At 45.1% G+C, this 24,328-nt stretch overlaps 1 pseudogene across 1 annotated transcript in view; it reads left to right on the top strand.

Moving 5' to 3' along the window:
* The window catches only part of LOC144108671 (uncharacterized), a 53,888-nt pseudogene extending 29,936 nt beyond the window's left edge, over window positions 1-23,952 (top strand). The window contains exons 5-11 of the transcript XR_013309494.1: window positions 2,254-2,505; window positions 3,813-3,986; window positions 6,961-7,076; window positions 10,581-10,827; window positions 15,715-16,263; window positions 17,612-17,800; window positions 23,745-23,952. The product of XR_013309494.1 is annotated as an uncharacterized LOC144108671 (transcript). The remainder of the gene's footprint in view (window positions 1-2,253; window positions 2,506-3,812; window positions 3,987-6,960; window positions 7,077-10,580; window positions 10,828-15,714; window positions 16,264-17,611; window positions 17,801-23,744) is intronic.
* The last annotated feature ends 376 nt before the right edge of the window (window positions 23,953-24,328 follow it).

Raw genomic sequence — 24,328 nt, forward strand, 5'->3', positions numbered from 1 at the left:
TGTAAAGAAAGCGCATACGACGTGCTAGTTCGACGTATTAAAATAAACTATGTCGGATAAACCGGCCCACAGCAAATCTTCGACGAACTGTCTGTGCGTTTTCCAGCGAAAATGGCGGTGCCACATGGCCTCTGTTTAAAGCCGAGGCGCCGTAATCAGCCAGATAAGCCGTCGAAACGCAGGCGGCCATAGATTTACAATTCTGGCGATACGCGCCTGGAGGTGCAACAATTGTTGTTTCTGGGATGTGGGAATGAATGAACGCCTTGAGAGCAAACACGATGTTTTTTTTTCCTACAAGAAAAAGTGCGGTTGAAACCGTCAAGTGCTCAGCAGTGACTAGGTGACTTAGGAGAGAAGTATATTAGTGAGAAAGCAAAACTTCGCGGGGAAACCCAATAAAAAATCTTGTTGCTTGCATGACCTTCAGGGGGAAGAAATAAAATAAACATATCCGCGAATTGTTTTCGAATCAGCGGCGGCACGAACAGATCCGTTTCGTTGGCCACTGCACGACAGCCTTATGCTATTGCCGCCGACAGTCACGTCTCGTTTTAAACTGCAACACACTCTGACCCTGTGCACTGCACGTCATGGTCTCCATCATCTTCCATATGCGGCGCGAAAAGATCAGATCTTCTTAACCTCGATCGGAGTTTTACCTGAGTGACATCATCGCAGACGTGCCGGTGACCCAGCAAAGCAAACCATGTGTAAACCATGCAGGCTTAACGCATGCTTTCGCACGTCTACTCGTCTGCTTAACTACGTTAAAACCCTGCCACTTTTATTTTTTTTGGTGCGGCGAGCATCGTAGTGAATGCTTTTCGCAGGAAAGTGTCGATTGTATCAGCCACTAAGAATCGTATTGTGGTGACTCGGTATCAAACGGCAGCTGCAGCCCAAAAGCGATGCATAGTACAGTGCACAGCCTTAATTTAAAGGTTGGGGCCTCCTAAACAATATTCTTAATGCAAATGCAATAGCATGTGGAAGATGGCTTACAGAAATTCCAAAAGGACCCCAAAATGTTCGAAGTAGACCCACCTCAGGGAAAGAATTAAGGTGGGTTAGTGGGAATAGGTGGCTGGATTAAGGTGGCATAATGGGTGAGTTAACGTAAATTAGGGTGATTAGTGGATGGTCTAAGAAGGCTTATGGGTAGGCTTGCTACAATCTAATATGATAATCCAGTGGAAGGTACTCGAACATCCAGTCCACAGATTTTCAAATTTGGTGTGCTGATGATGTGACTGCCTTCTCGACCAGTCAGAGAATTTCGTTACAGAGTGGTTTTTGCATGACGACAACCAAAATTCTATTGCGTTATAACAGACTGGGATGGAATAAGACAGGTGATGTACAGAGAGGATATATATTTATAGCGGTCATTATTGCGAAACAATTTCCGTGCAATTACACACTGTTCACTGCGGACATGTCGAGTCACATGCGCTGTTACGATGCATATTGAATCCCCTGAGGAAAAAAACAAGAAGTTGACAGTGCGCTTCCCCCTCCCTCGCACACAACACTGCGATATGCATGGCATATTTTTTATTTTCAGATTCCTGTATGCTACAACAAATGCCTGTAACGGCATGAAAAAGCGCTAATGTTTCTTTTGAAGCAGCATCATTCTACACGATCAAGGCACGTTTTTTATCCATGCAGCCGGCGAGAAGCACATTCGGATAGCGAATTTTTTAATATTCTCACGCAAACCTTATATCTCATTTTAAAAGTAAGTCTTATTGTCCCTTGGATTCCCAGTTACATGAACAGTGTACTTTGCCAAAAAGCTATGCGCTTTCTTTGGTATAAAAGCAGGTTGCTTTTAACAATACAGATCGCCACGCTTAAACAACGTCACGAAACAGGAAAGCACATTGTACATTCAGCTCATTTTTTTTGTCACATTTTACTATGCTGAGATTGATAGTTGCTAAAAGAACAAGAAAGGGTCTCAGCAGCACTTTCCTTCTAAAAATCGTGTGATCATGGCGACGTTCAGCATTCCTTAGGCCACCTAATGCTTGCAGAAACAATATAATCTGCATTGATGATCTACTATTTCCGCTCTCGGCGCTGAAACTTTAAGAATAAAGCCTCGGCGTCGTGAAGCCCCTTTCTTCCTTGGACGTAGTGTTTGCAATCATCGCTTCCACCCTTTCTCTCACCGCGTCGTTCAGCTTCCGCGATACCTGTAGTAGCTGGAAGGAGATAAACACACATGCCACGGCGCTATTCCAGGTCGTGGCCGTCGACCGGGAGCTCTCTGCCATCGTTCAAATGGACAGGCTGGCACCTCAACGAGGACATTTCCCAGAGGGCGCTGTTTCGTCCGCAGCCTCTGGCGGCGGCCTCGCTGCGCTCATGAGCGTTCGCAAACTGGCCCAAGACTTCAGCGCCGCCAAGTGGTCGTGGGAGGCGTACGCTCAGCTACTCCTGGGAGACATCGCCCTGGAGAAGGCCAACGCCAGCAAACCACGGGTTCTTGTACAGGTATTTGGAAAGTGCCAGAGCTATAGCTGGGAAAAACCACAAAGATAGTAATTGTAATAGGATTCCTTTTAAGTAATAATTTTTTTTTGCTTCCGAGCAAGGATATAATATCGCTTGTCTCAAAAAGCAATTGCTCTGGGCTTAACGTTTACAGACACCTGTTGCGTTGCATGAATATACCGTGTGTTTCAGGGAATATTGTCACTAACTTCAAAATTTGGTTTTTGGTATAAAGAACAGCTTTTCCGGCAAAATCATTGCAAAGTTGGAGGACGTCGAAAAAAATGCCAATCATGTCAACTAGTAGAGTGATTACTGAATGTTAATAGAAATCTTTTTAACTACTACCGATAGGCGCCTATCTGATTGCAGTAAGAGATTTGTAGCCGGCCGTTAGTGATTGCCATACTGGTTTTTACAAATAAAAACGCGATTGCCATCGCCGCTATGGCTCTACAAAAGTTGGCTACATCGAGCCAGAATGCATGCGCTTGCAAATAGCATGTAGCAAACGAACCCCTACAGTGCATGCAACTAGTCGAAAGAGCCAAATTTTTCAATCCACAGCAGCGAGGGTAATCGCATTTTATAAATTCAAAAGTATGATATGGCTATTACTAACGGCCGGCTAGAAATCTCTAATCGAATCAGGTGCCTACAGATATTTATTAAAAAGTTAATTATTTGAGTTTAGTTAATCCGTTTAATATTTAACATGATTCGCCCGTTTTTGACGTCCATCGATACTGGTATTACAATGCCGCAAAACATTTGTTTTACCTCAAAAACTCTACTTTTAAAAATTAGTAATCACCTTCCTTGAAAAACTGGCAGTTTGTACTGTATTTCCTGGCACAGATCTTGCTGGTGCAAGTGCGGTATACTTTTAGTTATAAAAATTTTGATTCTAAACGCTGAAAAACCACACCTTCAAGCAAGTACTAGTACTAACAAACCCACGGACATCGCGAAAAAGGAATGAAATATATAAAAGTGAATTCAGATGTTCTGCCTTGCCTCTAAAAGGCGCCTGCAGAAGCAACTGTTGTGGCATGCATGGAGTCATTAGGGTGCTCTACGGCTTTGAAACTCTATTATTGAAGTTTTGGCCTAAGCGTAACGCACGACGCTTAATGGGCGCCCGCTTAGCTAGCGTAACTATTTTGTGAAATACATTGTAAGCGCGATAACGTCTGCGCAATACAAAACAGCGAATACATAATCCTCGCCATCAGCCTGACTCTAAAGAAGAGACCAATGCCATGATGGGCGCCACGAAGCTTAAACAGTGTACCCCTCCTCCGCAGGTGGACAACACTGAGCAGCTGGGAAAGCTCTCGGCCTTGTTGGGCAGCCATGACGAGTCGGCAAAGCTCAACTACGTGGGCTTCTCCCTGGCCGCTTTCCTGTCACCCGCCCTGCCGCACGGCGGACCAGCGCAAGATCTCCTCCTGCTCAGCCACGGAGAACACGTGCCGCAGGTGCGTGACAAGCTACTTGTGAGACCATCTTCGCTGTAATGCTCCTTCGAGGAAGGTAGAAAATTCGACATTTTAGCCGCCGTCTTTCAAGATGTTTGTCACTAGACACAGTGCGAAAAATCACAGTGAAAAAAACCTATTACGTTTAAAATCTCCTTATAGGTTTAGACAAGGTTGTACCCCACGAAATGTACAGGACACAAGGCAAGGACACTGTAGCGAAAATGACTGACAGCTGAGCATTGCTTTGCAAGTAGCGCAGCTTGAAAGGAGAGGCAGGAATAGCGACAGAAATAATAGTGCACAAAGACCAGCAGACAAACCTTGCTCTTCCTGCATACTTCGTTATCCTCTTTTCCTGCTTCTCGTGTTTCCCGAATTGCGAGGCAAACGTGCAGCTGTCAGCCCTCACACGTGCAATTTCTATGCCTGTGCTTTGTGTCTTGGTAAACTCAACGTGTGTTTAAACCTTGCGGCATCAACACCAACCCACTCCAAGCACTGAGTCAAGGTGGGTCGAGCCCTACTATGGCCAACAGTTTCGATGTTCACAACGATCGGATAAAGTATTATTTTTTACGCGTTATCTTGTGCAATATGCCACTGAAAGCACGTAGCGTGAGGCGCTGAAGCGATGGGCAGTGATTTGAGGCGTTCGAAGACAAAACTGGTCGCATCGATCAGATGTAGCTAGACTCTCATTCGGGGCTATAAGGTGCGGTAAATTTATTCTGCAGCTGCATGCCGTTAGGATTAAATTCGGAAAGTTCAGAGACTATCCGCCTGATGCTCGGCCTCATCCTCAACGCCATGTCGGCCACACTGTCCAAAGGTGTACGCTGGTGGTCGCCGAGAACAGCGGGGAGCGCCAGTGCGCCTTCTGGAATATTCCCATTTGCATTCGTAAGAAAACATGACTCAATGGCCAATTCCTGCTGGCCGAACTAGTTAGATGTACGCGCAGAAACTGCGAATGCAGCCCTGAGAAAAGTGCACACGGAGATTATCTGGAGCCAAGAAACGCGTGGCTGCTCAGTGATCAGCCAAGTTTGAAGGCTAGCTCACAATTTTGAACGCGAAACAATTGAAACACAGCTCTTTGTTGCGCCCCGATTTCTATTGTATTAATGTCGATGCCGGTCTGCCTACGAAAACTACGTGCATATGCCTTCAATTATTTCTTCAATATGCCGCTCGTAGGTTCGGCCTTAAATTCCGCATAGACATCATTTTTCCTCGTCGCCACCACCACTCGGGCGTGACGGCCACAATTGGTGGCGGCCAATGTGGGACAATCGTCATCTCGTAGTGATGATTGCGGCCTCCAAAATACATTCAGGGCACTTGAGCGGATTACGTTCGACGCCAAACGCGCAGCAGGTACTGCATCCAGACGCAGACCCTGTTTACCACGTCCGTAGTTGCCGGCAATTCTGCTGGTAAAACCAGTTGGGCGACACGGACGAATGCTCAACAGTGCATTAATGGTGATCTGACGTTCATGTATTCGCAATATAATTATACCCTAACAGCACATAAAGGCTGTTAGGGAAGTGCTGCATTGCAGATCATGTACGAGCGCGCACAAACTGGGACAGAGCGACGTATAGCCAACACAACGGCTAGTGTTGTCTTCGCATCTCTCTCTCCTTGTTTGTGTGCCCTCGTACTTGATCTACAATCAATGTGCCCGCAGCAACGTTAAGCATTATTAGTTGGACTCAGCAATGGCTACAGTGTACATCAAGAGATAAGAATGAGTTCGCACAGTTTTTTGTATGGAATTTTATTGTCAAGAAATACACTTCAGTAAGTCTGCGCGAAATCACTGCAATGCAATGAAGCTGCTCGTAGCTGTTTGCAGCACTCGTCAAAAGCACAGAGCCCATGGGGTTTTCTCCAAAGTTGTGAAGCAGGGTTGTGGAAGCTCCCTGGATGCCCTCAGCTGGGGAGAGCGGATCAGTAGAGTTCTTCTCACTTTCCAGGTATTTCGGGCACTGGAGATGCATACAGAGCCGCACCGTAGAGGCCAGAAGCAAAGTCGGTGTATTTTATATTCTCCCTAAGGGTGCGCATCGCATTCCAAGCCTGAATCCGCTGGCTTGCACTCAAGGCTCAACAAGCATCTTCACTTATAGCTCGTGGCTTGTCCGCTGTCTACTTAACGTGCCAAATAAATTGTTTGAGCCCCTCTCTGAAGCGTCCACAATCGCAAAGGCGTCTCACGGCTTGTGAAAAGAAATGGTAGGGGTTTAACTTAGTAAAACCGAGCAGATGTGCGAAAGCACCTCTACATTCTTCAATTGGGGGGCGGGAGCACTTAAGTTCCGCCTCAGGAGTATGATGTGATATGTTTAGTAGGTTAATGCCTTTATATGCAGAATTGCTCATTCTCTACGTAACATTCATAAATGGAAGCGAGTGCTCATACAATTCCCAGCTCTGTGGCGCAGTGGTTAAGCGATGCTTCACTGCCCTAGCAAATGACCCTTTCTTGTGACAGCCACATGTAGGGATTGTGTGACTCATGTTGCTTTTCCCTGCCAAAGCAACCTCTCATGCAGCTGGCGCGACTCTTCTCCGAACTTAGCCGAGCTGCTACCCAAGCTTGCCTGAGTAACTCGGGTAATTTCGGGTAGTAACTCCGGTTCCTAGGAAACGGTGTAAGACCGTACATACGTACGTACAGGGAACGTACAGCTCCCGTCGAATGCATGCAGCCCAAAAGGTTTGCTTCTAAGCTGTTTAGTGGGGCTCCTTAGCACATCTAGCAGGCCAAATCTTAGGAAGATTGACGACGCGATTACATTTCCCTTTCTAGCGGTTGCGGTCGCTGAAGATGCATAACGAAACATGCAGCAAGTCTCACAATCAGACCGCTTAGGCCGTATACTTTTGAGGGGGGTGTGCGTGCGGTGACAAGATTCTTGGGTGGTGGTTTTGAGCGTATGAGTGCTTTCGCCCTAAAACGCAGGTGGCCAAGGAGCTGCAGGCGTGCGTCCACCTGCTGGCGAGGACCTACCGCTTCGGCGCCCTCTCCCTTGCCCGTCAGGCTGTTAGCCGCGACACCATCGACGGCAACAGCTACAAGTGAGTTCCTCACGCCGTTGAATGCATATAATGGAGGGGATGCAAGATAATCACTGCATCATAAATCACGGCACCCAGAAGAGAATCCTATCTTCAGAGACGGAGGCACCTTCCAGTCGAAGAATGAGTAAGAGCACCAAGTGGCGCCATTCACACAAAGCCAGAGCATCGTACGGTGTCCATTCTACGATTCTGTTCAATCTCTTGTTTGGAGTCGTTGTTTTTCGTATCATGAGTGTCGGCCGGCGATATCAATGTTTAGGTTCAAGTAAATGAAACTGTTGCGGATGTAATACGGTAGGCACAAATTGTAATTTTGTCGTTTCTTCAGGGGGGGGGGGGGGGGTGAACATCGAAGCCGTGTGTGTGCAGTCATGAATGCTACCAAAGGGAGCAATGTATCCCGTTGAGGGACACTTTCTATGCTTGTGCGTGTCCTCAAGTCCTTGAGACAAATTTCGTCGTTCGTCCCTCGGAAGCTTGACACAAATCTTTCATATCAGATCACGGCAGCACGTACCATTGACTCGGATCTAGATGAAAAAATTATGTACTCAAAGCGTGTACTGAAAGCAGTGCATCACCGATGCAATTTATAGTAAACGCAGGCTTTCAACTCACCGCATTCTACAAACGCGTGTAAAGACATCCTGGTCGAATTCAAGAGGAAGAAATGGGCTTGGGCAGGGCATGTAATGCGCAGGCAAGATAACCGCTGGTCCTTAAGAGTAAACGAGTGGATTCCAAGAGAAGCAAGCGTAGCAGAGGGCGGCACAAGGTTAGGTGGGCGGATGAGATTAAGAGGTTCGCAGGCACAGGGTGGGGGCAGCTGGCAAAGGACAGGGTTAATTGGGGAGACATGGGAGAGGCCTTTGCCCAGTAGTGGGGGTAGTGAGGCTGCTGAGGATGAGGATGATGATATGATAGGTCACAGTAGTGGTTACGACAGCATTTCGCTATGCAGAAGGACCCACTTCTGGTACGCTGCGGTCGTGATGACTTTTCTTTGCGGAAAAAAGCGCGTGGTCTAGAGCACGCATGCGCAGTTATGATGTTGAAGCCGGTGAAATTCAGTGCTGCTGCTCCTCTCGCAGCGAACTTGTAATGCGGTGCGGTAGAAAAAAATGATTACGAATATTTTTAATAGTATTTGTCGTATACGCGCACAGTGCTCCCAGCTTTCATTACAAAGTGGTGCTCGCTATGATTGCCGGAAAAGCTCTATTACGTGAAACAGCGCTTGAACGAACTTTTGCGAAATCTACAACGACACTCTACTGCATTCAGTGACCACTTTCAGATGAAAGAATTTCAGGACTGCATTTTTTTCTCCTTAGCGAAAAATTTCAAAAGCATTCACATAGTTTATCGGACTCGGAATGTATGCAGTGTGGAGACATACCGCAGATTATGCCTGTCACAATTCGCGCGTCAGAAGCTGCGCAGGATGCGAAAATTTCTCAACCCCTTACTCTCACTCATGAAGCGTTGGATGCAATGTCTATTTAAGTTGGCACGATTATGTATCTGGATTGTCTTTTAGGCCCCGCGAAACATGCCGGCGAGCGGCTTTACCTCACTCGTTATACCGGGAAAAAGTTAAGGAAGAAGGTCATGTTGTAGGAAGCGACACAAGAAGTTCAGGATGAGAATCGCTAATTTGTGTATCGAAGCTGAACGCCTAATGCCCAGTAGGAATTTGTGTCACAAAAGTTGCACAGACTCAGAGACTGGCTAGGCCTGTTTGCAGCGGTGGCTATGGCGAATAGGCATATTCAGCAGGCAATAACTACATTTTATCAAAATTGTTGAATACGCAATAAATACGTTGAATTTTTAGTGTCAGGAATGAATGCCTTTAGAAACCGTGTGGATATCTTCATGTTAAATATGATTGTCCAAACATAATACTGCACGCTCTGTTTGCTGACCTGCTGCATTGGCTCAGTGGCTTTGGTATTCTGTATCGCGCGGTGTGACGCTAATTTTCATTGGTCTAAAGGATCTTGACCCCACAACCACGTTACCTCCGTAGAAAGGAAAGCAATTGTGCTGAGAAAGAAAATGATAAAGTCCGAACTCGAACTGCCGCCTCCCGTGTTTGAGTTGAGCGCAACCAACAAGTTTGAGTTGAGCGCAAAATAAGGTTCTGCGGACGCCTGGCGCCGCAGGGTAGCATATAGAGCAGTCAACAATATCCAGTATAGTAACATAACCAATTAACGCTGTCAAACGATGTACCCAATTAACAGAACCTGTGCGTAGGAGCAACCGAAGGCCGCTTGAAAACTCGTAGTGGCACCGACGTGCGGCGGCCTCTGGAACTACGAGCGCAGCGCAGTATGTCGCAGCGCCGAAAGATGGCGAGCGAGATGCGGTTTGCTCCGCACGTGCTGCCGCATTACACTCTCCAGGCGACCTAAATGTCTACTCATTGATAGGGCATTGTTGAAACATCAATATGGAATGGTTGTCTTTTACAAATTCTGGATGCGCTGAATTAAATTGCATTAGGGCTCGCAAAAAGCGGCCTTCATATCCACAAAACACGCGGCCGTCAGTAAATACATTTTTTTTGTGATTAATTAAAACAATGGTTCGATTTCCTCGAAGATGCTGCGCCAGGGTATGTGGATTAAGACACTTGCAATAAAAATGGCGAGTTGGTTAAAAAAAAAGCACTCCCGTAAAAACCTAGGGTGCACAATAAAATCAGGGAGCATGCACTAGCAAATCCAAAAAAAAAAGGTTAAAACAATGTGTCCCAAAAGCTGTCCTGCTGAAGACTGCTGTATTTTGCTCAAAGTAATCCGCTAAGAATGAGAGCAATGCCTGAACTGATGTAAAATTTCCTTTCACTGCGATAGCATGCGCAGGCGCTCGATAGCACTTGTGTCTGTTCTTTTGTCCATGCTGCGCTCGGTTGGCAGATGGAGAGAGGCAGAGGAGGAAGAGTGCGCCTCGACCAATCAGCGAATTATAAGATAGGCCACAACGCCGGGTTTTGTCCGAGATGAGGCTTCAAATGCGGAGGGCGCAGACAGAGGGGTGGGAGAGGGATTGTTGGCAGTTGGAGAAAGGGCGCGACGATGATGCGGTGGCGTGGAGAGAGATGGCAGATGGCACGTTCCGTGATCTGATGAAATCGGAACTGTCTTGACCAATCAGTGATTTTTATGACAAAGCACAACGGCGGTTTTTTTTCCCACGGTGGGGCTTCTAATGCTACCCGATTAATAAAGGTATTAAATGTGAATGAGCATTGCACTGAGGTGCTTATCAGGACAGGCGTTCAGAAAGAAAAGGGATCATATCAGAAGTTTTTACTGCAAAGGAATCGTCAGTACGCAGAAGGAGCATTTCGTCTTGTAAAAACACAGCTATCGGTTTCTTTCCCTTCCTCATTTCCTGTCGTCCGCGTCTATTTACGCTGTGTTCCGAAGCTTGAACAACCGACGAGCCCACGCCTTTGCACTTGCAAACCTTTCCTGCCATGTGTTGCAGGTACGAAAGCGAGATGCGGTCTTTGGTAGACGCCGCTCGGGACCAGCTGTCCGCCCTGCTGCGCAACGGCACCGCGTGGATGACGGCCTCCGAGCTGTGGACGGCGCTGCAGAGGCTCGACACCCTGCGCGTGGTGTTCCTCGGGGAACCGGAGGACAGCTCGGAGCGCCTGTCGCGCTACTACGCCTCTGCTCTGGACGGCGTCAGCGGGGGGACCTCAAACCCACGGCTACGGGAGGGGACTACGGTGAGGCAGAGCAGTGAAAACTTGGGACTGTCGGTAATAGAGGACGTTTATAGTCCCTCTTTATATATTAACCTATAAATATTTCAATGGCTCGTGCATTCAGTAATACAATAGGACTTTGGTGCAAAACTCAGTAAAAGGATCCCTGCACAAAAAGGAACCCAGAGTGGAGACATAGATTACGAATAATGACTTGTCCTGAGTGTATTCCCGCGCTTAAACCAAAATCATGTGCATAAGACCTATGATGACAATATGACATGGTGAACATAACATGTTTAGCGTCAGTTTCGAGTTTTGTGGCGCGAGCTTATATTTCACCACTTGCGACAAACTGCGTAGAAGGGCCTCAACTAAACCGCGCATGCAAAATGAACGTAACATCGTGTGTTACGGCGCACTGAGAACGCGTTTGAAGTTTGACTCGATCGATAGACAAAATATCCTAAGCCATTCTTCCCAAACACGGCTTTTATGTGGAAGGAAAGACCAATAAACACAAAAAAATACAGGTGTCGTTATCAGATGCCGATTTCGCATGTGCACAGCATGCATTGACATCGATTTTATTTAGCGGATCCCAGAGGCCACGCTTCTTCGCTAGTGACTTCAAGACGGTAGCAACGGTCATCCACGTCACAGACATCACTACGTTAAAAGGAGTGGGGAGAAATTTCTTAAACTAAATTTTCAGAGCCCCAAATGCGCCTTTGGCTGCCGGAAAAGCGTCTACACACTGAGCAAAAGTCAGAGAACCAACATCCGGTGAGAACACTTGTTCAATAGAGTTGCCCTTAATTTACTTTTCTTATGAATGCCTCCACATTTTCTCCTAGGTCTGATATCACTGTACTAAGAGTGCACTGTGGATCGCTTGTTTTGCTCGTTTGGCCGTATCGAAAGGCATGTACTGCGCTGACATCATGCGATGCCTTCAAGTAGGGGTGATTCAAATATGTGCAACTGAGACCCTTAAAACAGTGTTAGAGCCAAGTCAAGTCAGTTTTATTTACATCATTATGATGTGGGCAGGCTCAGGCAAAGAGCCAACGATTTTCTCTTGAGGGAGCCCGAGCCCCCCTACATGGCATACAGCAAGGGCAAAAGTTAAAGTAAGAAATCCACACACACTACATAACAGAATATAATACAAGAAATTCAGAACCATAGACATATACTCTTGGTACTTGCTCGTTAATACGCAATGCATAGGTGTTATCAGAGATGCAAAGGTCGTACTTGTCACACTTTAACGCAAAGGGAATAGAGCGGCTTACAAAAATTATTTCTTAGAGTTTGTGTGTGAACTAGATGTTTCAAGAGAAGAACGTTCAAAGATGAAAATATTAAGTAACCTAGGAACTGCATGACACATCACCTGTCGACCATGGTCTGTACGGCAAAAGGGTATGGTCCAACGTTCGTGTTTTCGAAACAAGTATGGCGTTGAGTTCGGTTCGAGGGATGACAATGCTATCAAAAAGTTGTCACGGTGAGAAATAGATTTTTTGTATCTTATGGCTAAGAAGAATGCGTATACTAGCTTATGGGCCATTATGATTTCGAATCGCTTAAACAGTTCTTCGGTATGGGCGAGGTAGTCAACGTTTGCTATGTAACGTACAGCTTTTTTTTGCATCATGTATATCTTGCGCAGATTAGTTTGAGTAGTAGTGCCCCAGACAAGGAAACAGTAGTGAACATATGACATGAATATATAATGTGTGGTATATTATTAATTTAATCTATACGGGTAGATAGGAGTGAAATTTCGGGAGCATTCCGACGTACTTTGATAAATTGCTTACATTGGAGCTAATTACAGGGTCCCAGCTGATGTCCTTGTTAAACAAAATTCCTAGTGTTTTTACTCTGTCTACCATCTCTATAATAGAGTTGTCTATTCTTAATATAAGGTCGGATGTAACAACGCTCTCCCGGTAATGAAGAAGTACCGCTTTTGTTTTTTTTACTATTTATTATCAAGGAATTTGCTGCACTCCATGATTTCAACTCCTCTGGTACACTAGCTGTTTATATTTGAAATGAGCAGTGGAATGTTATTGCCCCTGAACAGGGGACTCGTATTGTCTGCATACTGAAGATATTTTGGAAGGTTGCTGATCTCTGTTATGTCGTTTATGTATACAATAAACAATCGCGGTCCTAAAATACTTCCGTGTGGAACTCCAGTGGTTATAGGTTGAAGGGTTGAAACATGCTGCTCTGTTGTTACACATTGATATCGATGCTGTTGGTAAGACTTCAGTAGACAAGCTGCAGTGCCACGAATTCCATATCTTTCTCGCTTGTTGACTAGTATTTGATGGTTCAGGCGATCAAAAGCCTTCGAGAAATCCCGTAAAGATAGTGCAGACTTATGGAAAGAATTAAACAAGTTGCTATACAGAACCCCAACGTCGCCAGTTATAAAAGATCTCGTTTTTCAGGGCGCCGCATACATGGCAAAGAACTTGCCAGAGAATTTTAAAAAATAATTATAAAGATGTCAGCAGTTCTCGAAACACTCAATATCTGAGCTGCACAATTCCTGGGAATAACCGCAGCATTTATTTTGATCCCACAGATGAACGCGAGGTATCGAATATATTCGACTCGTTGGAAAATGACAAATAACGCGATTATAATAATTAGTAGGGCTGTTTCAGTCGACCTGGTTGGGCGGAAACCATGATGTGACGGATTAATGAGGTTAAGCTTATTGCAGAAGTTCATGAGTCTTTTAAGAATTACTCTTTCTAGGCCCTTAGAAAAAATAGGCAGAATAGAAATCGGTCGACAGTTGGACATATCGTTTTTATCGCCACTCTTGAAAAATACAATTACTCTAGAAATTTGCATTAATTTGGGAAAGCAACCTGGTGATAATGCCAGATTATATATATATATATATAAGTCAGTAAGGGGCAATAACTTTCAGCACATATTTAAGTGGAAGAATTTGTATGCCATTATTATCGCGTTATTTGTTATTTTCCAACGAGTCGAATATATTCCATACCTCGCGTTCATCTGTGGGATCAAAATAAATGCTGCGGTTATTCCCAGGAATTGTGCAGCTCAGATATTGAGTGTTTCGAGAACTGCTGACATCTTTGTAATTATTTTTTTAAATTCTCTGGCAAGTTCTTTGCCATGTATGCGGCGCCCTGAAAAACGAGATCTTTTATAACTGGCGCCGTTGAGGTTCTGTATAGCAACTTGTTTAATTCTTTCCACAAGTCTGCACTATCTTTACGGGATTCCTGTTGGAACTGATAATAGTGTGGACATGCGACGACCCACGAGGAATTTCACATTTATTCCTCCGAAAAGAACCTAAAATTCCTATAGGTCCCCCGCTGGACAATAATTCATGACTTAAGGAAATAAACACCATACCAAGTAATTGAAGAACATTTAGGATTTTGGCGTAGTAACCACAGCATCCACTGCGGAAGCCGTAACGCAACCTCCCCTTCCCTCCTACCCTGAAAAAAAATACCAGTCACGTACAGAATCTTTCGACAACCCGCCGCGGTGACGTGCGCATGACTATTGAGCTGGAGGGTCTGTGCTGAATCCCTGATGCGGCAGCAGACGCAAAAGGCGTCGGTGTGCTGTGCGATGGCGATGCGTGTTACAGATCCCCTGGTGGTTGCCGGCCCTTGCACTAAGGCACCTCTTCCTTTTTCTACTCTCATCTTCATACTACGCCTCACGGCCGGGTGGACAGGTCCACTGAAAAACTACACATTCGCTTAAAATAGATACGCAGCAGAACCCACGCACGTATATCGTTCCGTGGTTTACGGTGTATTGAGAGCAGTTTTGGATCCGAGAAAAAGAGGAAACGGACATGGACAAAGCACCTTATGCAAAGGCAAATGAGCTAGATCCTCTTAAAGGAATGTAGTGGTATCGAGGAGAAGCTTAACATGAAAGGGGATGGAAGAGTGAGGTGGACAGATGCGGTGATGAACGTTTTGGGGATAAGATCGTCGCAGCTGGCAGAACAGTGGGTTGATTAGAAATAACAAGAACGGACTTTACCCTGCATTGAGCGTAGCTAGGCCGATGGAGGCGGCGATGAAGTCAGCTTGCCTTTTGAAGCGAAAAACTTCACGTCAGCTCTTCGGGCCGTGAGCGGGGGCGCAAGTTTGACCTGGAATGTAGCTAAAGGTCAGGTTCAACACCAAGGTGGTCCATTCGAACAAGTTCAAAGGTCAAAGTCGGGATAGTTGGTGTAATAGCCACTGGTGTCGCTGGTGTAGCTGACGTCATATAAAAGAGGAGGAGCAAGAAGTCGAGGGGTATATAAGCGCGTGTGTGCGCGCTCACTGCCAGACGCCTGGGGCGATGGAGGGGGATGAACATCCTGCCGTAGCCGCGCGCCGAGAAGCCAGAGAAGCCATGGTCGCGAAGTTTATGTCATTTCAAAGAAAGCAACATGTTTAACGAATAAAAAGATGCCTACTGCTCTATGTGTGTCAGTATGGCTATCGATGGAAATAGCCAGTCGCTCGGCCACAAACGTAGCCAGGGAGATGGAGCTTTTTAATTTCGACCAGGGTTAACCACAGCTAAACTGCCAGGAATGTTTTATTCTTTCGACATGCCGTGGAGCAAATTCTGCTGTTGCATTTGGTGATAAAACCTCAAGAATAAGAATTTTTCTATGGAGTCTAATATTTTTGTCTGAAATCATCACTCCAATCACTGCGAGAGTTCCTAGACGGGCCTTTTTTGAACAAAGGAGGGAGAACCGAGCAATCAATGAATGTTACTTTGCAGCAACAATGAAAAGGACCGTTTTCCACGCACACGAATCTTTAGTGGAGCAACGAAGCGCAATCTTATTCTGGTGTCTGCCTTTAACGAACGCAGACGAACCATTCCGCAAAAGTGCCCGCATTTACTCGCGCAACGGAGGCCAAGCCGACCCTTCTCCAGGAGTACGTCTTCCAGCAGACAGAGACCAATGACCTCTACTGGAGCAACCGGGACCGGGAAAAAGAGAACCTCGAGAACCGGTGGGTGCCGCTGCATGTCGAGCCGCGTGCCGACTACTTCGAGGCGCGCAACACGCTCCTCATCTCCCCCAGCCTGGTGTCCTTCCTGTCGGCCATGCTGGTGAGCGTGGACCCCCTGCTGGTGCCCGTGCTCGGCTTGGACATCTTCCGGGGCCTGCTAAGCGTGGTCACCAGCAGCCGGCGTTCACCAGCAGCAGGCAGCAACGCCTCGGCCAGTTGGCAAGAGGCCAGAGCCGGTGGGATGTTCCCAGGAGGCAGAGAGAACGCAACGCGCTGCCTGGAAGGGCAGTACGTCAACCTGACGGGTGACCGACAGCTGTGGCCGCGTCTGTCCGACCAACTGTTCTTTGAGTCGGCAGTCGTGGAGCCCCTGTTCACGCTCTACAAGGGCTATCTTGAAAAGGTAGTAGTGCCTTTGAGTGAAACGAAAGTTTTTCAAAGCGCGAATTAGTACACGGCGAAAGCGGCAAGAACGTCAGCAAACGAGCTCCAAGTAATGAAGCGATAGCGTTAAGAAGCTCGTGTGGCGGAAAATCCGGCGTCGTCTGCATCGTTGACCGTGAGCGAAAAATCTACGAAAATTCCCCGGAGAAGCAAACTAGGAGGAAGGTGGGCCACCCATGTCACGTAACTTTGCAACTTCATCAGAACCTGGCCACCGGATTGAGAGCAAACTGCGCACCATGGCAGGTGGCAATTAAATTGATGATTGAAATTAATTCGCCCAAGATCACTCTCGCCTCAATGCATCAGAAATGTTTTATAATTTTTATTCTCAAAGTGATCACGTTTATATACACCTGGGTCCCTTATTTGACATGTGCTTGCCTTGTTGCCAAGTGAGCCATTTGTTAGGCTTCTGTTTAAGCACTTTTGTAGGCAGAAATTCAGCTACAGAGCACTGGCCAGTTATTTAACACTTGAAAACAGCCGCGCTACTACTAAAACTAGCCACTTTGCCTCTCATTCTACAAAAGGACTTGCTAGGTGTTTTAGCTGCCCATGCTACAAAGCAACACAGGGCGTGGAGAAACGTAGGGACGGAAGCAGTTCTTTCCATATGGTGGCAAAGTATTTTCAAATATGGTTATTTTATCATTTTCAGAAGTGGCTTTGCACGCCCTCGCGATTTTTTTATATTTAGGTAGCTTCTCTGTGGTTTTTTTCTTCACTTGATCTGTTAGGTGCGCCAGCTTGTAATTCATTTTTTCCATCAGGGAGAGCTGCAAAAGACAAGGCCAAGAAATCCCGACAAGCGCTTCTAAGGTTTCGACGACTGCCACCACGAATCACGTAGCGCAGTATATTAAAATCGCTTCATTCAAAATTTTACGAGCCATGGCTAGGTTGCTTGAGGCACCGCCCGATTTAAAGGGTTCTGCCTTATCCATCCATCCACCGAGGGAATTTTGAGTCTTTGATACAGCATCGTGACTTTTTATGGCAGTCAAAAATACTTGGTATCAGTGCAGTAAGTCAGATTTTGCTACGATGAGATAGAGTCGACCATGATCATCACCATGGTCGAGCAGTATCTCTTACCACTGTCCAGTTGTTCTCAAAATTGCAAGTTTAAAATATTTCCATCCGGTTACGCGATGTTTCCTGCTAGTGGCTAACAGATGGAGCTAGTTACTGAATGTCCAGGTAAGCTGGGCACGAGAAGTGTGAACTGAAAGCAGTGAGAACCCTCCCGCTGCTTTCCCACTGACGCATCAGAGCATGGCTCTATTGAATCCTTGCCTCGCAAGTACCCCGAGCTTCGGGACGGGCCCAACATCCCCGAGCTTCCCGGGAAGAACGCGCTGGAACTGTTCTTCGTCAACTACGCGGTGGCGCACTGCGAGCACGGACCGCGGTCGGCAGAGGCAGCTGCTTCTGTCGGCGCACGGCTGATGTCGCCGGCGGCGCAGCTCAACGTGGCTCTCATGAACTCCAGAGTAAGAAGCGTAGCTCCGAGGCACTCGTTTCGTGTGAGGGGTGAATAGAGCAACCAAAAAGTTATGTTAGTCTTTGCCAACTGAACGTCCGATTGAGGAAACTTTCTATCGACCCCTATACTTTTAACACGCATGCCAGTCACTGGCGCTGCCATAAATTATGCATCACTCGCGTGTTTCCTGTTCGTAAATATCTAAATCCCTACAACATTGCAGCACTGAAAATGTTTCAAATTAGCGAATGCAGCGGAGTTATGAAAGCAGCCCTAAGACATACATACATACATACATACATACATACATACATACATACATACATACATACATACATACATACATACATACATACATACATACATACATACATACATACATACATACATACATACATACGTTCGTACATACATACATACATACATACATACATACATACATACATACATACATACATACATACATACATACATACATACATACATACATACATACATACATACATGTTTATTTGTCACAATTACAAGTTGAGATAAGTGTGCCCGCGGAAGCGCAAGTGCGCTTGTGGGCGGGTGACGGCAATCAAACGAAGTACAGGCTCAATATTGACGAGAAAACATAGTTTCCTGTATGTAGAAACAAAACAAATACTACACACCAAAGCTTATTGCAATAAGACACATAATAATCCTAAATACAAGAAAAAGAACAATATCACTAATGCACACTGCCAAATTAAGACACTTATTTACACAGGTTAAAAAACAACTTAAACAACCTAGATTCACATGGGATGGCAAACTCAAGTATTTAGAGCATTGTTTTAATGCAAGCTTACAAGGCTTTTGTTTTATTAAGCCAGGACTTTATTCTACATTTTACCTCTTTAAGGGATTGTAATGATAGCATTTCAGTTGGAAGAAGGTTAAAATGAAATGGGATGTAGAACATTCGGCACCTTTTCCCGTAGTTAGTATATACCTTGGAAAGTTTGAACGGATTTATTTTTCTTAATACCTTGAGCTTGTTTTCAGGGTGTCTAAATTTATTTGAGAAATAGTTTCTGATAATTACTACATGCGTGAATAGATCTTCAATGCAGAACATACCAGCAACGAGCATCCGTTTGGTGCTTTCAAGGGCCTCCATTGAAGTGCCATACAAAACGTTACCGGAAATTCTGCTCAGTATTCTATCGATTTGACCGATTCTTGACGATGCCCACTAACCATAAATAGTGACGCCATACCTTAAAATGGACTCCCCTAGGGCCTTAAACACCAGTTGACGCAGCCTGACAGAAGTATTGAATTTTATCCTGTACAGATGCATAGAAATTACACGGAGATGTTTGATGAGACGCTCAACATGGGCTGTCCAGGTCATGGTGGCGTTAAAATGAATGCCCAGATATTTGACTGTTTCAGAGAAGAGTAAAGGAACACACTGGCAACTAAAGCAAACATTACCATGCAGAATAACAGATTCATTTAATATAACTTTTTTATGTGGATTTCTGAAACAAACCAAAGTTGTTTTTTTGCTTATTTATGTAAATCTGATTATCTGAAAACCAGTCGCACACTGGTTTAACACCCGACTGTAGCAGCTCTGCAGCCCTATTGCATGACTCGTGCGAAACAAGCAACGCCGTGTCATCGGCGTATTGGTAGAGTAATGAATTCAGACCTAGATGTGCTAAATCATTGACATAAATATTAAAAAGGAAAGGTCCTAAAACGGAACCTTGTGGCACGCCATATAGAATTGGTTTGAAATGGCTGAAGTCATCTTTGACTCTCACAACCTGAGCTCGATTGGAGAGGTAGCTATTGAAAAAAAGCTGATAAGGCCCGCGAAATCCAATTCTGTCTAGTTTCTGTAACAAAATCCCGTGGTCAACAGTGCCAAAAGCTTTGGATAAGTCTAAAAATAATCCAAGGACAACCTCGTTTCTATCTATATGCAAGTTAATGTGATCGCAGCAATCTTCAAGAAGATCTACAGTGCTCATATTACGCCTGAATCCATACTGTGTGTTATTGATTATAGAAAATCGGTCACAGAACGACACCATATTTCGATATACAATTTTCTCCATTAAAACAGTAATACTCGGCAATATTGCGATCGGTCGGTAGTTTCTTTTATCATATTTTTTCCCCGTTTTATAGATTGGTCGTATAACCGATATTTTCATTCCTTGCGGTATATCTCCTGTTGAAAAGCAACCATTGAGAATATGCAAAAGCACGCTTTTTAGCTTGTTATAATTATTCTTTAGATCACGTAATCTGATCTTATTATATCCTGGAGGTTTGTTCATTGGGAGGACCTTAATAGTATCCCTTAACTCAGTGTCACCCAGTGTCGGTAAGAAAGCAGAGTTTGGAATGCTTGGACCTATATACGGTGTAAACGGAGCCTGGGGCTGCGATTTTAATTCCTTCACGGATGTAGCGAACTGCTCACTGAACGAGTTCGCTGTTGATCGACTGTTTTCGCTACCAAAGGTACGAGTTAGTTCATCATCTAGATTTCTGCTCTTTGTTTTCTCCATCATGTCATGAAGAAGCACCCAAGTCTTTTTCATATTACCGCGATATTTTACAAATTCAGCCGAGAAAAACCGCCGCTTCTCTAATCTCAAATTTGATGTAAGTTTATTCCTAAGTGCACGATACTGCTTTCGTAACTCAACGTCAGAGGGATTAGACTTACAGAGTTGCCATAGCTTACTTTTTTCAAACGATAATGCTATGACATGATTTGTTATTCATTTCTTTTCGGGGTTTCCAATTTTTTTGTTTCACTTGTCGCATAGAACGAGAGTAAATCTCATTGAATTTTTTAACAAGTAAGTCATATGCTTCAGTATGATCACGCATTGTTAGGCTTTCCCAGTCAAAGATCTGGATCAAGTCGTCTACGAGTCGGTCGTCAAGAATGGTTATTGTACGCAGAGGTGGCTTCGGCGTTTCAGGTTCATTACTAGTCATACAAAGAGCCTGGAAATAATTATCAGCTACTTTTTCTCGTACCACTGCAGCCATTGCATCTAATGGTGGACATCTTGTAGCAATGTGATGAATACAAGACTGTGTAAGCAATTCACCAGCAAATTCCTCCCTAGTGTAACTACGAATAACATTATCATTATCATTATGTACACTGTAACACTAGAAGCCCTCAGGATGCACTTCTGTCTTTGGTAGAAATGGTGGCGGTTCATATTCTGCAGATTTTTCGCAGAAAGGGTTGGTCCAATTGAAATCGACGCATCGAAAGTGTCGCAAAACTCTTTCATCCGTGAGCATCACTCATTCCTCTGTGAAGTGTGTACCTCGTCCGGTATTTAGACAAGTGACGTTATCGTCTTTTTCATGAATTCTAATGCTCACTACGTCAGATGATGAATACTGGGCCCAAACTGTAACCGTGGGCAGACTACTTACTACTGGTACTTTACGGTATCATTAAACATTATAGAGTAGCCACTGCAGTAAAAGCACAGCAGCGCACCTCATGCACGCCAAAGGCTCATTATCTAGTTCGATACATGTTGCTCTTTGTCAGCTGTCTCACATATGCTGCAAAATACAGAAAATCTAATATAAGCAAAAGCTTCGTTAATTGTACTCTCTTCTGTTATGGCCCCATATCACGTCCACGCCAATTGCAACTGCACGTTATTGAAATCATAAATATACACTGCCAAAAGAACATCGCTTGTTATTTCATATTTGCTGCAGTAGCACATCCTTCGTACCCTGCAAATTACCGCTCTTTATGAATTACGCTGCTGCTGAAGACATCAAAAGTGGTCAAATGGAGAATAGTTCTGTGTATGGTATACGCAGGAATATGTCTATGCAGCAAACAGTTTTCGAATAAAGTTGTCATAACGTCTGCCTTCCTGGACCTTTCGTTTTGACCGACCGTAGCGTATCCACCGATTTATTCTCTTGTTCATTCTTCCGTAACATCGACAGCAGGAAAGTCGAACCGTTTTCAGTATCGGGAAACGCTGGGGCACTTGCCTCCAAACATTTCGACTGTTAAACAATGCTGGTCTGATATGTTTATGTAGCTTATTTACATTTTTTTGCCTTTGAGAAAGGCGCCGTTAATTTTCAAAGGCGTTGCCCAATGGCACGTAGACCTGCGATTGAGCCATCGTACGCGACAGCGGTGGCTCAGTGGTTATGGCGCTAGGCTGCTGACCTTTAAGACGTGGGTTCGTTCGCGGTGCGCCAGTCATATTTCGATGGAGGTGAAATTCTAGAGGCCCACATAGTGTGCTATGTCAGTGCACGCTAAAGAGCCCCAGGTGGTCGAAATTTCCGTAGCCCTTCCATACGGCGTCACTCATAGGCTGTGTTGCTTTGGGACTTTAAACCCCCATGACCTAAGAAAACGAAACTCGACCATCGTATATTTTCTTTTGCACCCATCGATCTGCAGCAGTGCACTGTGTTTCCGCTCACTTTACAATGGCCAGCTGGAAGTGCTTTTGTTCATATTTTGTAGCAGTACATCACATAGAGGTCTGGATGCTTTACCCGTCACTACATTAATTACTCCTATGACCCAGGGCTTCCTATTGTATCCTCATGACCTGTTTAACAGCAGGATTAAGGGGCCACTCCCCAGTTCTACGCTTAATGCCGCGTATTGTAAACACACTTCCCTGATACTGATAGAGAGTAATTCCACCTTCGACAGAACTGGATTAAAGGCGCTCGTATACTGAACTAGAGTACCCGGGTTCAAACCCGACCACGGCGACGGCCGCGTTTTGATGGAGGCAAAACGCAAAAAGGCGCCCGTGTGCTGTGCGATGTCAGTGCACGTTAAAGATCTCCAGGAGGTCGAAAATTTTCCGGAGACCTCCGCTCCTCCAGTACGCACCTTTTTCTCCCTTTCTTTTTTTTGTCACTCCCTCCTTTATCTCTTCCCTTATCTCGGGAGTCCACGAGATATGGGAGACAATTAATGCGTCATTTCCATTCCTCTTTTGCCAACGACAGCATTGGTCGCACCGAATTCCGGGCCGATCCTGAGATAGTCATCCGTCATTCGATCAATTTGACCGCGGGTGAAATTACCATTGCATCACATCAGCGGCACCAGACTGCAATATAATAACAAAGCTGATTTAAAACGGAAAAAAGAATCATTTTAATTATATGTATAGGTATGCACTCAAATGTTACGTGCATATCGGCAGCTTTGAAGGAGAACATCCATCCTTAAATATCCTCGGAAAACAAACATCAAAAAGCACAAAAAAGTGCCGTTGATAGCCCCGGTGTAACTGGTTTGCGGTTTAGAGGTTTGGATGGTCGTGGGTTTGTCAGTTTCGTTCGCGTACACTCCAGCATACTGGTGGCAACTCCTCATAGATAAAGCAGGATTACAGGAACAGACCACATCGGCATTAGACAAGGTAACATCAGTCTCTTTGTAAGAACTGATTTCTCCATCAAAAGAGAGAGTTTCAACAAGAAATCCAATAGTGCTGGCATTGCACTCTTCCTTCCTTAGCATGGAAACCGCAGCACCAATAAGCAGAGTAAACACCTTTCTCCTCACCACATATTACTTTACAAAGAGCCGATCGAAATTCGGCAAAAACATCTAAACGTTGTTAAATAAAGGTCACTGTTCAATCTGAGGCTATTCCGCTTTTGAATGCAGTTTTCTTAGATATAGTTGTGCTAAATATTAAGAAATATAAAGCGTCAAAATCTGTTGTTAAAACCATATTATCCTACTCAAACATCGGTTTTTGAAAATAAACAAGCGGTGCTACTGCAACTGGTTTATGTCAAACAGTAAGTTATTTAATACAGAAGCGCCGCATGAAAATTGCTACTGTTGAGACCTTTACGCGCTTTTGTGTTCCCATGATTTTCGTATTAAATTTCTCGTTCGCTTCCTTCCGCAGGCTTTCTGCTCTGTGTTCCACTGCAAAGACGACGACCTCATGAACGCTCCCAACAAATGTGCAATCTGATAAAAGCCTCCCCACGAAGGACTGCCTTCGAAGGAGCAGGCCCAGTTTGCATTGTTCCTCCAAGGAAGAGGCTGTGTTTGGATGCCACTCATCCCGTCTTTGCATGTGTGAAGTTTTGTTGTCACCGCATAAAGCCAACATGCACAGCTGGCCTCTTGCTCTTTTTCCTTTATACAATTTTTTGCGGACACGTTCACATCCTCTGTGACACTTAATTGTTGCTGAGTCCTGGACGACAGCGTGCTCAAGACTGATGTCAAAATTCGAGCCGATTGTTGTCTCTCTCATGAGCATGGTGCTGCTATGCCATAGCTCGAATCACTGATGTTTCCCAGAACGGCTGTCGCTGCTCCCTATCCTGCTCGTAACTGGGAAGAATCGCCTTCCGGTGTGTTAGAACTGTGGTTTTGGTCCGTTGCCTGAATTGTCTTTATGCGTTCAAGCTGGACGTACCACCGTCAGCGCGCTTAACACGAACGTTTGATTGCGCATCCTGCTCTGATATTACAGCCCTG

This window comes from Amblyomma americanum, chromosome 10, assembly GCF_052857255.1.
Source record: "Amblyomma americanum isolate KBUSLIRL-KWMA chromosome 10, ASM5285725v1, whole genome shotgun sequence".
Classification (NCBI taxonomy): domain Eukaryota; kingdom Metazoa; phylum Arthropoda; class Arachnida; order Ixodida; family Ixodidae; genus Amblyomma; species Amblyomma americanum.